Genomic DNA, 12,290 nt, shown 5'->3' with positions numbered 1-12,290 from the left:
GAGTCTTACAAGACGACCTTGTACTGTCACAGATTTCATTGTTTCACAAATGGAAGAAATTACGTTCGAAATGAACTAAAAAGCCTCGCATCCTGTATCCCACTGATTGAACTTTCTGTGTCCTTTTCCTTTCCGATCGATAAACTTCACAGTAACATACGAACTCTGACAGACAAATGATAAACAAATCCAGATAAAACGTTCAGATACCAAACTGTGTGAACTTTGAAATTTTTCCCCCTAGAGGAGTGGTAAAAATTTATGAATAAGCTAAAATGTCTTGCTTAAGATGGATTCTTAAGATAGGCGCTTGACTTAAGTACCATTTGGTGACTTGTCGAGTACCTATTCAGAGTGTTCAGTCACATAAATAGAGCAATCCTGTATCCCACTGATTGAACTTTCTGTGTCCTTTTCCTTTCCGATCGATAAACTTCACAGTAACATACGAACTCTGACAGACAAACAAATGATAAACAAATCCAGATAAAACGTTCAGATACCAAACTGTGTGAACTTTGAAATTTTCACCTTAGGAGGAGTGGTGAAAAATTTATGAATGAGCTAAAATGTCTTGCTCAAGATGGGTTCTTAAGATAGGCGGTTGACTTGAGAACCATTTGGTGACTTGTCGAGTACCTATTCAGAGTGTTCAGTCACATAAATAGAGCAAGGTCTCGTATCAGATACTGAGATTGGAGACGTTTCTGTCCCCAGATTGATATAAAAGCAAGTAGGTTATTAAAACGGCTAGGCACTTGGTATGGTTGATCTTGCATCAAGCGAAAAGTTCCTACTGTGTAAAAAGTTATGTGAAGCAACTTTTTAGGCTTATGGGGTCGTCACCTATTTCCTCCAATCCTATACCTGTTCCTCCGAATTCAAAACCTTGGACAAAAAGGGTATACTACTTTTCCTCCGATTAAAAATCAAAACTTAGAGTTACCTCATAATTCAAATCCTAGTAATGATAGCAATAGTGTAGTTCCTAGTAATGTAGAGGCTGGGGGGACAGTGGAATGTAACAATAACCTCGTTCAGTTGTCATCTACTAAACAACCTGTCAAGCTACAATCCAGATGGAGTATCAAATCTTTGCTGAGAAGAAAGCCAAGTCATCCCATAACTTTACCTCCTGAGCTAGAGGCAGCTTTTCTCAAATCAGAAAGTCTCATCTTTCTCACGGAAGAGGAGCTGGTTGCTCGCTATGAAAGTCACAAGCAAACGCTTAGGGTAAGATTATTCCATTCTATGTATATCTGGTGGAAAGCGGAATGCTGGGTGCTTGTCCAGTAGGCGTAGACTGCGTAGGGGAGGGAGTAATTTAGGGGGCAGAAAAAGTGCAAAAGGGGGTAATTTAGGGGGGCATAGAGAGTGGAGATTTGGGGAGTGGGGGTGCCATAGGGTGGCAGACTTGAGGCCACATGATAAATTATGCGTTGTCGTCGCCGTTAAGTGCCACTTCACCAGCCACGTGTACAACAATCTCATCACCAATGTTGTGTTTTTCCCTTTATTGTAGTTTAGGGTTATTGTTGGGTTCCTGTTGTTAGCATTACCATGGGGACAAGGAGGTAGGTTTGTATTTTGTTGTTTTGTTCAGTACAAAGTCAAGTCTTATGTTTGTACCTAGCACCCTTCGAAAAGTAAAAATGAAAGATGGAAATTTCGTGTACCTATCTATATCTACTATTTGAAAATACTCGTAGGTAATCCTGGCTTTTTTGTAGGGAACTATAACGCCTGACGTCTTATCATCCCGAAAGCGGAGAGAGAGAGAGAAGGAAGAGAAAACAATATCGAAGAAAGCCAGGTGTTCCGAGAGCGGGAATCGAACCCGCCACAAGACAAAACCGCTTACAAGGTAGACGCCCTACCCTCCAAGCTAACTAGACTTCTTGTTGATCCAATGGGAACAGCCCATGAACGCGCTATCGCCGCTGGCTAAAACTCATGTACCCATTCTGCAGAACGACTCGTGTGCCGGAGGCTTTTCTGTCGACTTTTACGATAGCTTTCCTGCATGAGAACCCGTCAGCGAACTCCCTTCTGTTCCCATTCCCAGGTTGATCTGTAGAATAAGAGCCATTTATGATCGTATCATTCAATGTTGTGCTATCCAAACTACTGAACTGAATCGAGCTATTCACTGGACTTATACTATCCTGATAAGCTCACCACAACACCGCCGACACCGAACAGAACGTTCTGAGAAATCGGGAAGTAAACAGATTAGTCACTGGATAAAGGTAGAAACACTACCATCACGTTACGTCACGTGAACTAGGGGTAGTCATGAGGAGTCAGAAAGATGTAGTTCAAAGTTTTCCCATAAGAATGTAGATAATTTTGTTCAGGACAGCCACACTACTCTCACGTCACGTGATGATAGTGTATTTCTACCTTAAAGTTCCTACCACTCTCAAGGAGGAAATCATAATGATAGAGGGAACTAGTACAACGGAGAACTTATCGTCCCGAAATCGAAGAGAGAAAAGGACAGGCTAGGAGAAAGCCAGCCATTCCGAGAACGAACCTTATCTGTTTGGGATAAAGTCGGCTCGAGTAGAAATCGACTTGGTGCTTAGAAGGCTATTTCTACCTTAAAGTTCCTACCACTCTCAAGGAGGAAATCATAATGATAGAGGGAACTAGTACAACGGAGAACTTATCGTCCCGAAGTCGAAGAGAGAAAAGGACAGGCTAGGAGAAAGCCAGCCATTCCGAGAACGAACCTTATATTTTTGTTGGGATAAAGTCGGCTCGAGTAGAAATCGACTTGGTGCTTAGAAGGCAGGCGCGTTAGCCGCATTACCCTCCAAGGCTCCAAGATAACTAGGCTGTCTAGGAAAATGAATTTTCAAATTTTCATCCATTCAACAGATTTTCTCGATCATACTATACCATTATTTCTATTGTGGGAATGGATCGGTGCCGTTTTTACTCCTGTGTGTCAAGAACAGAAAACCTCTGAACCACAGGTTCATCTGCATAGGTAATAACAAACTTTATCTACATTTACATGATACCTTTAAGTATAGGTACGTATACAAGGTATGTATTTACAAGATTCACTGGTGGTTATCAAGGGATGCACATATTTGCAAGTCTGGCTGTGGGACTTAAAACAGGGGGAACAGCAGCCAGAAATTTCCCTTGCTGAAGATACCTACTGTTTCATTGATTCAATTACAACTTATTAATACAAGTTTAGTGAAGAATGCATACAAGTGCATTTTATTTTATTTTTAAAATTCACTTTCTCACCCACGTGATTGTATTTGAGGTCAGTCGTTCAATGTTAGCGCAATGCCAACCTCGTGGAGTGAAGTCAGGGAATAAGGATTTGTTTTCATTCAAGCTGGTCATTCAGAAATGTGAAGGAGTAATAATGTAGGTAATGAAAATCCTAAATCCTAAAACATGTCACTCACTCTCACTCCCCCCATAGATATTGGGAATTTGAGAGCTGAAAATGACTCACATTGAGACCTGGAATATGACTCACGACTCACTTACTGAATAGTCCACTGAAAAGAGTTATTCTTTTTTCTAATTCACTCTTTACACTTTTCTACTTGATATCAGACCCAAGTACTTAACTCGAGACAGATCATTAGGAAACCAGGAGAAAATCAGGAAACGCGGAGATGTTGTGGATGCATAAGGAGTAAGAATAACTAAAAATTTCACGATTCTAAGCAATGTACAGACAAATCTACAATTTTATTTATATAGATATCTACATATAATTTAGCGTGGAAGGTAGCTTTTAAACTACATCTCACGCCTTCCAGGAGTCTTAGACAGCAGACAGCCCTTTTCAAAACAACCACCAAGTCTGAACTTCACGGATATGGGTTTCGCCGTCCCATGGGAATAGTAGGTCAATGGTTCTTGGAAGATCAAATTTTCCGAGGCCTCACAACTTTTCACACATCTCCGCCGATCGGGAAGACTGATGGTGTCTGATTAGGTCTGAAGATTTCTCTTTGTTTTTATATCATTGGTGTGTATTAGGTATACATACTGGACATCAGAGTGACATGGACAAATCCTGATCAATGTGATTTCTATAATTGGAAGCGAGGTTCAAGAGTATGGAAGACTATATGAAGGACTATACATATAGAATATACATCAGGGATTTCCAACTTCCATATGTATGCGGGCCACATGCTACAGAGGCAGGTACTTCGCGGGCCACGTACACAGGGAAGCAGGCCCATACCCCGCAATTTCTCGAGGGGGGATATGGTGGATGCTCCACATTTTGACCTGCATTTTCGGAGTCCACCTCATAGTAAAAGAGCGAAAATAAAGCCCGAGGGGGCCCACCCTTAAAGCTTTGCGGGACACAGAAATTGTCTGGCAGGTCCCTTGTGGCCTGCGGGCGGCTAGTTGGAAATCGCTGATATAGAATATAGACCCCCCCCCCCCCATAGGTATTGGAAATTTGAGAGCTGGAAAATTACTCACATTGAGACCTGGAATATGACTCACGACTCACTTACTGAATAGTCCACTGAAAAGATTTATTCTTTTTTCTAATTCACTCTTTACACTTTTCTACTTGATAACAGACTGTACTTAACTCGAGACAGATCATCAGGAAACCAGGAGAAAATCAGGAAACGCGGAGATGTTACGTACTCAAGGGATCAACATAAGTTAGAATAAGCAACAAAATAATTTTTTTGTTAGATATTTCTAGTCTTGGGCATTATAGGGTTAAACAACCTTCTCCATAGTCTCCCAATCTCATTATCCAATAACAAATCGCTTAATAAGTATACATACCTATAAGTATATATATAAGTTAATGACTCACATTAAATTAATAACAATGTCTAAAGTGAAATTGATACCCAGTGGAATAACATACCCTCCAAGGCTCCAAGATAACTAGGCTGTCTAGGAAAATGAATTTTCAAATTTTCATCCATTCAACAGATTTTCTCGATCATACTGTACCATTATTTCTATTGTGGGAATGGATCGGTGCCGTTTTCACTCACCCATCCGCCGGTCCATAGGTTGGATCCTATTCGAAAGAGTGGCGAGAGGGAGACGAAGAAGAAGACACCGGCTACCAGCTGGATGGTCCCAATGGAAATGTAGACGAGGCTGAATATCACATGAGATGTCGTACACACTTGCTTACATGAGCAACACATCGACAGCGAGCCTGCAAACAGTTAAAGAAACAAATTTCAATTTCAGAGAAAGAAGAAATGGGTGAAATTTCAGAGAAAGAAGAAATGGGTGAAATTTCAGAGAAAGAAGAAATGGGTGAAATTTCAGATTTCAGACTGACTTATGAATTTTCGTCGGACTTTTTTCCCCCTTTTAGGCGCTTCGCGATTATGGCGATTATGTTCGCGGATTTCGCGATTATGTTCGCGGATTTCGCGGTTATGTTCGCGGATTTCGCGGTTATGTTCGCGGATTTCGCCATTATGTTCGCGGATTTCGCGATTATATGTTCGCGGGTTTCGCGATTATGTTCGCGGATTTCGCGATTATGTTCGCGGATTTCGCGATTATGTTCGCGTATTTCGCGATTATGTTCGCGGATTTCGCGGATTTCGCGATTATGTTCGCGGATTTCGAATTTTTGAGGGGGGGGGGGGGAATCATGGACCTCTTTTGACTCAATTTCTATTGAGGAAAAATGTGGAATATACAGAATACAAACACTTAGGAGATGAAAGTAGTCCAGACGTTATTTCTAAGCATACAAAGTTCCAAAGAGTCAAAAACCTCAATCCTATGCCAACCACTCACGCTCAGATAGTCCTAGTGGACCTAGTGTGAATGGTCGGCACAGCACCGTGAGATGGGTACCATGCCTATCTCACGGAAAGTAAACTAAGTAAAGAGAGGAGCATTAGAGGAGAGTAGGAATCACATTATATTTATTTATCTTTGTATCTAATAATAGGAGACTAGGAAAGGAGAGCACTATTTTGCGATTATGTTCGCGGATTTGGCAATTATGTTCGCGGATTCGCGTCCCGAATCGACATTTTGGATATTTGGCAAGCCTACCTATGCCTATCTATTAGGAGCCTATGTCTATCTATTAGGAGTTATTTAGGAGCATTAGAGGAGAGTAGGAATCACATTATATTTATTTATCTTTGTATCTAATAATAGGAGACTAGGAAAGGAGAGCACTATAATAAAATTATCAGGTTCCTGTATGAAGGCAGGAGTTACGAGTCCGGAACTTAATTGATCTCCCACATTATTTTATACGGTTGACAAGTACGACAGTAGTCCGTAGTCACCGTTTACGCTGTCTATTTTACTGTAGTTATAGACGTCAGTTATTTTACTGTAGATATTTTATCTCTATGTCCGTACTGATTCAATGCTGAACTAATACAACTTTTTACCGTCCACTGTAACAGCTCTCTACTAACATTACCCAAATGGCCATTACTACTAATTACTCGTACACAAAGTTGTTACTCGCACATATACGACGGGTGAATTTTTGGGGGGGGGGGGGGATCATGGACCTCTTTTGACTCAATTTCTATTGAGGAAAAATGTGGAATATACGAAATACAAACATTTAGGAGATGAAAGTAGTCCAGACGTTATTTCTAAGCATACAAAGAGTCAAAAACCTCAATCCTATACCAACCACTCACGCTCAGATAGTCTTAGTGTGAATGGTCGGCACAGCACCGTGAGATGGGTACCATGCCTATCTTATGGACACGGAAAGTAAACTAAGTAAAGAGACATACACCAGAGATATACAGTATATATCAAATTTACTTTTCAACTAACTGTAATTAAACTCACATGAAGGGGTAAACACTTCGTCAGAAGACATGAATATGTACCTGATCCACTCGAAAGTAAAGAGACATACACCATAAGGATTTTGATGTTGCTTTTGAGATGAGAAAGTACTTGTACTCTGATTGGGACTAACACTTGAACTTCTGTTTCTAAATTCAGTGACCTCTGAATCATCTAACTTGTCTAGATCACTTTCCTGTGAGTTGTCGAATGGTGAAACTTTTAGAACTGTCCGACTTACAGTTGAGAAGTTGCGGTTCCCCTCCATGCGCTTCCATCGGACTTCCCAGTTGATGTGGACTGTACACCAGAGATATACAGTATCAAATTTACTTTATAACTAACTGTAATTAAACTCACATGAAGGGGTACCTGATTCACTCGAAAGTAAAGAGACATACACCATAAGAGTAGCTACGAGTGAGTGGTTCTACATTGCAAGGAAGAACGCAGAGAAGGTGATCAAGCGGGACAGGAGCCTGGCGAGAAGTAAGGGTTTTGCTTTTATGTTGTTTGAATATTGTAGATTTTAATTTTTTTTTCCCCCTTTAAAGCGCTTTAACACTACGTACAGTAGGTCGTTCGCGCATAGATTTTAATTAAGTTTGTAGATTTTGTAAAATTTTGCGTACCTATTTAGACTAATTTACCTGCCAGACTCTAAAAAATATATCTAATACCTACCAATACCAATCAAAGGCGTTTAAAAATAAAATCATTGTAGAAAAAAAATCAAGCTGTGGTGAAATTAATAAACATGAGTTTGTGAAAGCTTATTGCTCAAAGTCCCAGCATTTTTATTTTTCTCCAATTTGTGAATTTTTTCGTCTCTTCAGCTTACTGCAAAGAGATTAAAATAATCCTCGCCCTGAAACAAAGGAAAAAATAGTCCGACAGCGAGCATCGCCATTGGTTGGGTGGAAGAGCACAGTGAGAATTTTACCACTGTATAAATAAAAAATAAAGCCTTATAAAAAGTAATAAATAGGTTTTTTTATTTACATAGGTTTACATAGGTTACAAAGGTACAAACTTACATAGGTTTAAATAAATAGGTTAAACAAGGTTTTTTTATTTACATATGTTTAAACTATACCTATGAAATATATAAGACCTTGTTTAGACTGCGGGAGTACAGGGACTTTTCAGTCTCATTCTGGCAGGATAAACAAGGTATATTCTATTCTATTCTAAATCCATTAGAGGATTAGAGCGTCGCGCGTCGGAAACTTTTTCCACCATACACATTCCGACGCGACAGACAGACTTTGGTGTGTCAGATAGTCGGAGCTTGAGTGGCAATGACATCTACATTAAAAGCGGTCAATGATACAGCACTGACTAAATGCTCTAGTTACACAACCTACTACTCATCATCACCGTTCACTCACTAAGTAGTCGGAAACACGTCATCCTTCTCTGAGAATGAGGAAGGAAATTTCCTAGAATCCAGTACACATACACCCGCAACATTGTCTTATCAGTAGGAAATATTTCGCCATAGAGGATACTTAGGATACTTAACTATTGCCTAGCTTAGTAGCTAGCTTGGGAGGAAGAGTGCCTGCCGTGTAAGCGTTAGGTCGCGGGTTCTATTCACGCCCCGGGCGAACTTTATCCCAGATGAGGTTCGTTCTCCGAACGGCTGGTTTTCTCTGATCCCTGTCCTTCTTCGATTTCGGACGATCGTCCATTTTTGCAGTTCCCTCTATCAATTTTTTAAAAAATATCATCATCTTCTGATGACTTTTACAACATGAGCAAAAAAGTTGGAATAACAATTAGAGATTAATTGATACCTAATGCTTGATTGCTGATCAACACCTATAAACACTAACGGAATTATCGACCCCATTTCGTCCAAATTCAAAATTCTGCTTTTCCATTGGCTATTACACTTGTAAGATACTTTTCCATACTTTGGTGATTTAGGGCACAGATAATGCAGATAATTAGGTATGATGAGAAAGAAAAGGACCTGAACTCAATCGCAATGAGCGTATGTACGTATGGCTGATGCAATTGTAGGGTCCACATTATTCTCAATATTTCCTATTTAGCAATTTACTACGATGCCGATGCATCTCTATTATTTTCCTGTGAGAAACGACAATAGCTACCTACCTAAAATAGTATAGGAAGCTACTGTTTCTAATATTCTAATCTATTAAGTAGGTACTTACTAGGTGTCTAGTACCTTCTAGGTGCGGTATAAGTATAGATAGGTGGCCCTTGCATGAACATCACCAAGAGTATATATAGGTACATATTTGAATCTCTTTGATGTTTCGCAAAAGGTGGTTAGTAGACGTCTCTACATTTGATTAACTAACGTGCATGTCCTTAATACGGCTATTACCAACCGTTTGATGGCAATGATTGGCAAGATCACGAAGTGTTTTGGTTTTGTGCAAACAATTCAACTAACTGAGTAGGTAATCAAAAATCATTTCAACACGCTTGGAAGAAGAAAAAGAAGAAGAGGAGGAGGAGGAGGAAGAAGAAGGAGAAGAATAAGAGGATGGGGAGGAAGAAGAAGAAAGAAGAATTCGCGAGATTTTCCTAAAACTTCTAAGTGGGTAGAAAGAGGGTTCTAAGTGGGTAGAAACTGGATTCTAAGTGGGTTAGGGGGGGACATTTATCCGGTTTCTACCCACTTGGAATCGGGATATCCGGGTTCAGGATCGGATTATCCGATAACTTCTTTTCTACCCGGACTCTAAGTGGGTTCTACCCGGATAGAATCTCATTTTGAATACTTGGGAAATGATCAAAATGTAATGATCTCGAATGGCACCAATTTTCCGTAAAAAATTCAGACAACTGGACATCACGAGACCAAACTCAACGACAAATAACTGTTCATGTAAATCAACTCGGACTACTTGGTCCCAGCTAACGGACTATTTAAATACTCACGTCTCACAGTGGACTGTCAATGTTAGTGTCACATCAGAACAAAACTGATGCCAATGTTGTTAATGTCACATCAAAAATGTCATCAGTGGAGACATCAATTATTTAAATTACACTCGGATTCGCGATTACAATGAACGGTTCTGTTTACACCAGAATCAAGATGCGGTTTGATCGATTTGAGGTTTGAAGAATGCAGTTGAACGTTTTTACCTAAGAATCCTGAAATCATTCTAATATTTCTAACTGACCTATTCAGGGCCAGTGGTTGGAACTATCGAGATCTGGAAATATTTAGTCTTCAAGTTTTCCTACCTCCTCTACTAATTTTGTCACACCATCTCTGAGGAAACACTTTTGTGTCCCTTTAGGGCACTGACAGGAGACATTACAGTCTCCTCCAAATTGATACAATAACATGGAGAGAGGGAGTCTGCGTTGGGAGAGGGCCTATGCCTAGGCTTGCCAAAGCGATTATGTTTGTGAACCGTTACCAAATAAGCAAGTGAATAGTTGATCCCATGTGATTTTTCACGCGGAATCGAATGATGCTACTTTAAGCACTCTCTGACTTACACTTGAGAAGTTGCGGGTTCGATACTCCCCGGTGTCAACGAATTTCCCTTTTATTTGTGAACCATTAACAAGTAAGCATGTGAATAGTTGATCCCATGGGATTTTTCACGCCGAATCGAATGGTGAAACTTTTAGAACTGGCTTCCACGGCATAACATAGATTTATAACATATAGGTCTACAGATTTATATACATAGTATACGAGGACTAGGACAGGATATCATAGATTAGTTAGCTAGGTACTCTTGAACGTGCTCATGATAGTGATGCCACTACAAGACATCTTCAGCCTGTCAGGGACGAACTAGGCAGGACGACTTGATCCTAACCACAGATAGTGGAACAAGGCAAGAGTCATAAATGTCAAAAACAAGGTAATTCTAAATGAGGAATGTTCCAAATCAGAGATGGACTTCAACAACAACCACATAGACCTAGAATACGTAACTATAACTACATACCTTAAATTGTTTGTGTCGGCTTCACCTTGAATTCTGAGTAACAATTTAGGCTGCATCCAACCTGCGGTCAGGGAGCACAGGTACAAAAAGGTTGCATCCAAATTGCGGTCATTCGATCACCCTCACACATCCAAATTGCGGTCATTCGATTTCCCCTACACATCCAAACTGCGGTCAAGTTCAGAATCTCTAATATTTCAGGTAGATCTGTAGACAATAATAGTAGTGGTCGAATATTACTTAATATAATATATACTATACTTAATATATTATGAAGACTAGAATATTAATTGCATTCAGCATTCATTTTCCAAGAATGAAAATGCATCCAAAATTGCCTAAATCTGTGGAGGAACTTCTAGAAGACGTACCTACTGTCTTGGAAAAGAATAATTGGAAGTTTATATGTGATAAACAGAAGAAAATACTGAGCTTGAGCACAGATAGGAATTTAGAATTCTTACATGAAGCAGTATAGAGAGGGAAATATAGACAGATTATCGTTTGTAAAATCCATTTCTCATAAGTTCCTTGCAAAGCAATAAGCCCAACATCATTCATTTCTATTTTGTTTTATTTTAATTTGTGTCAAATATATTGTTGTATTACTTACTTATATGTATTAAAGTCATAGTCAATTTGTTCGCGGATTTGGCGATTATGTTCGCGGATTTGGCGATTATGTTCGCGGATTTGGCGATTATGTTCGCGACCAAAAATGCTTGACCGCAGGTTGGATGTCAACCCTTGAGATTTGACCATAATCAGGTAGTTTTGACCGCAGGTTGGAATCCCCGACAATTTAAATAGGTACCCACCCAACAATTTTTGGTGGGTTATCATGTTATCAAAACATTAGGGTGCCTATTAAAAGCCTTTTTATTCAATTTTATCACAACTTTAATTATTCCTTAATTCTTAATTCCTTATACTTAGGTACACTGATAATGTTGTCACTGGTTCCTACTCTTTTGACTAAGCCACGGAATTCCAAGTAGAAAGTCGAAAAGTTTCAACTCTCGCAAGAGCTTATTGTGACAGAGGATAGACAATCGGGCACAGTTGCCTTCCATTCCCCTGTCCTGAGTTCGGCACTGGAAAGCGGCATTATCTCGACATGCGATGATCAATTTGAGAAGAAGCAAAGAAATCCGACGCATTTTCTCAATTTTCCTATTTAGCAATTTACTACGATGCCGATGCATCTCTATTATTTTCCTGTGAGAAACGACAATAGCTACCTACCTACAATAGTATAGGAAGCTACTGTTTCTAATATTCTAATCTATTAAGTAGGTTCTTACTAGGTGTCTAGTACATTCTAGGTGCGGTATAAGTAGATAGGTAGCCCTTGCATGAACATCACCAAGAGTACCTATGTATATATAGGTACATATTTGAATCTCTTTGATGTTTCGCAAAAGGTGGTTAGTATACCTCTCTACATTTGATTAACAACTAACGTGCATGTCCTTAATACGGCTATTACCATCCGTTTGATGGCAATGATTGGCAAGA

General features: G+C 39.7%; 1 long non-coding RNA gene across 1 annotated transcript; it reads right to left on the bottom strand.

The window, feature by feature from the left end:
* Positions 1 to 2,171: 2,171 nt before the first annotated feature.
* Positions 2,172 to 10,995, bottom strand: LOC113469781. Its single transcript, XR_003393095.1, has 3 exons — positions 10,773 to 10,995; positions 5,019 to 5,188; positions 2,172 to 2,208 (listed from the first exon to the last, which is right to left on the bottom strand). It is a non-coding gene; the product is annotated as an uncharacterized LOC113469781 (long non-coding RNA).
* Between the last annotated feature and the right edge of the window lie 1,295 nt (positions 10,996 to 12,290).

The sequence above is a fragment of the Diaphorina citri genome, unplaced genomic scaffold (genome assembly GCF_000475195.1).
Source record: "Diaphorina citri unplaced genomic scaffold, Diaci psyllid genome assembly version 1.1 scaffold1232, whole genome shotgun sequence".
In the NCBI taxonomy this organism is placed as follows: domain Eukaryota; kingdom Metazoa; phylum Arthropoda; class Insecta; order Hemiptera; family Psyllidae; genus Diaphorina; species Diaphorina citri.
The sequence above is the reverse complement of the archived record's forward strand: the minus strand, read 5'-3'. Positions and strand labels throughout refer to the sequence as shown.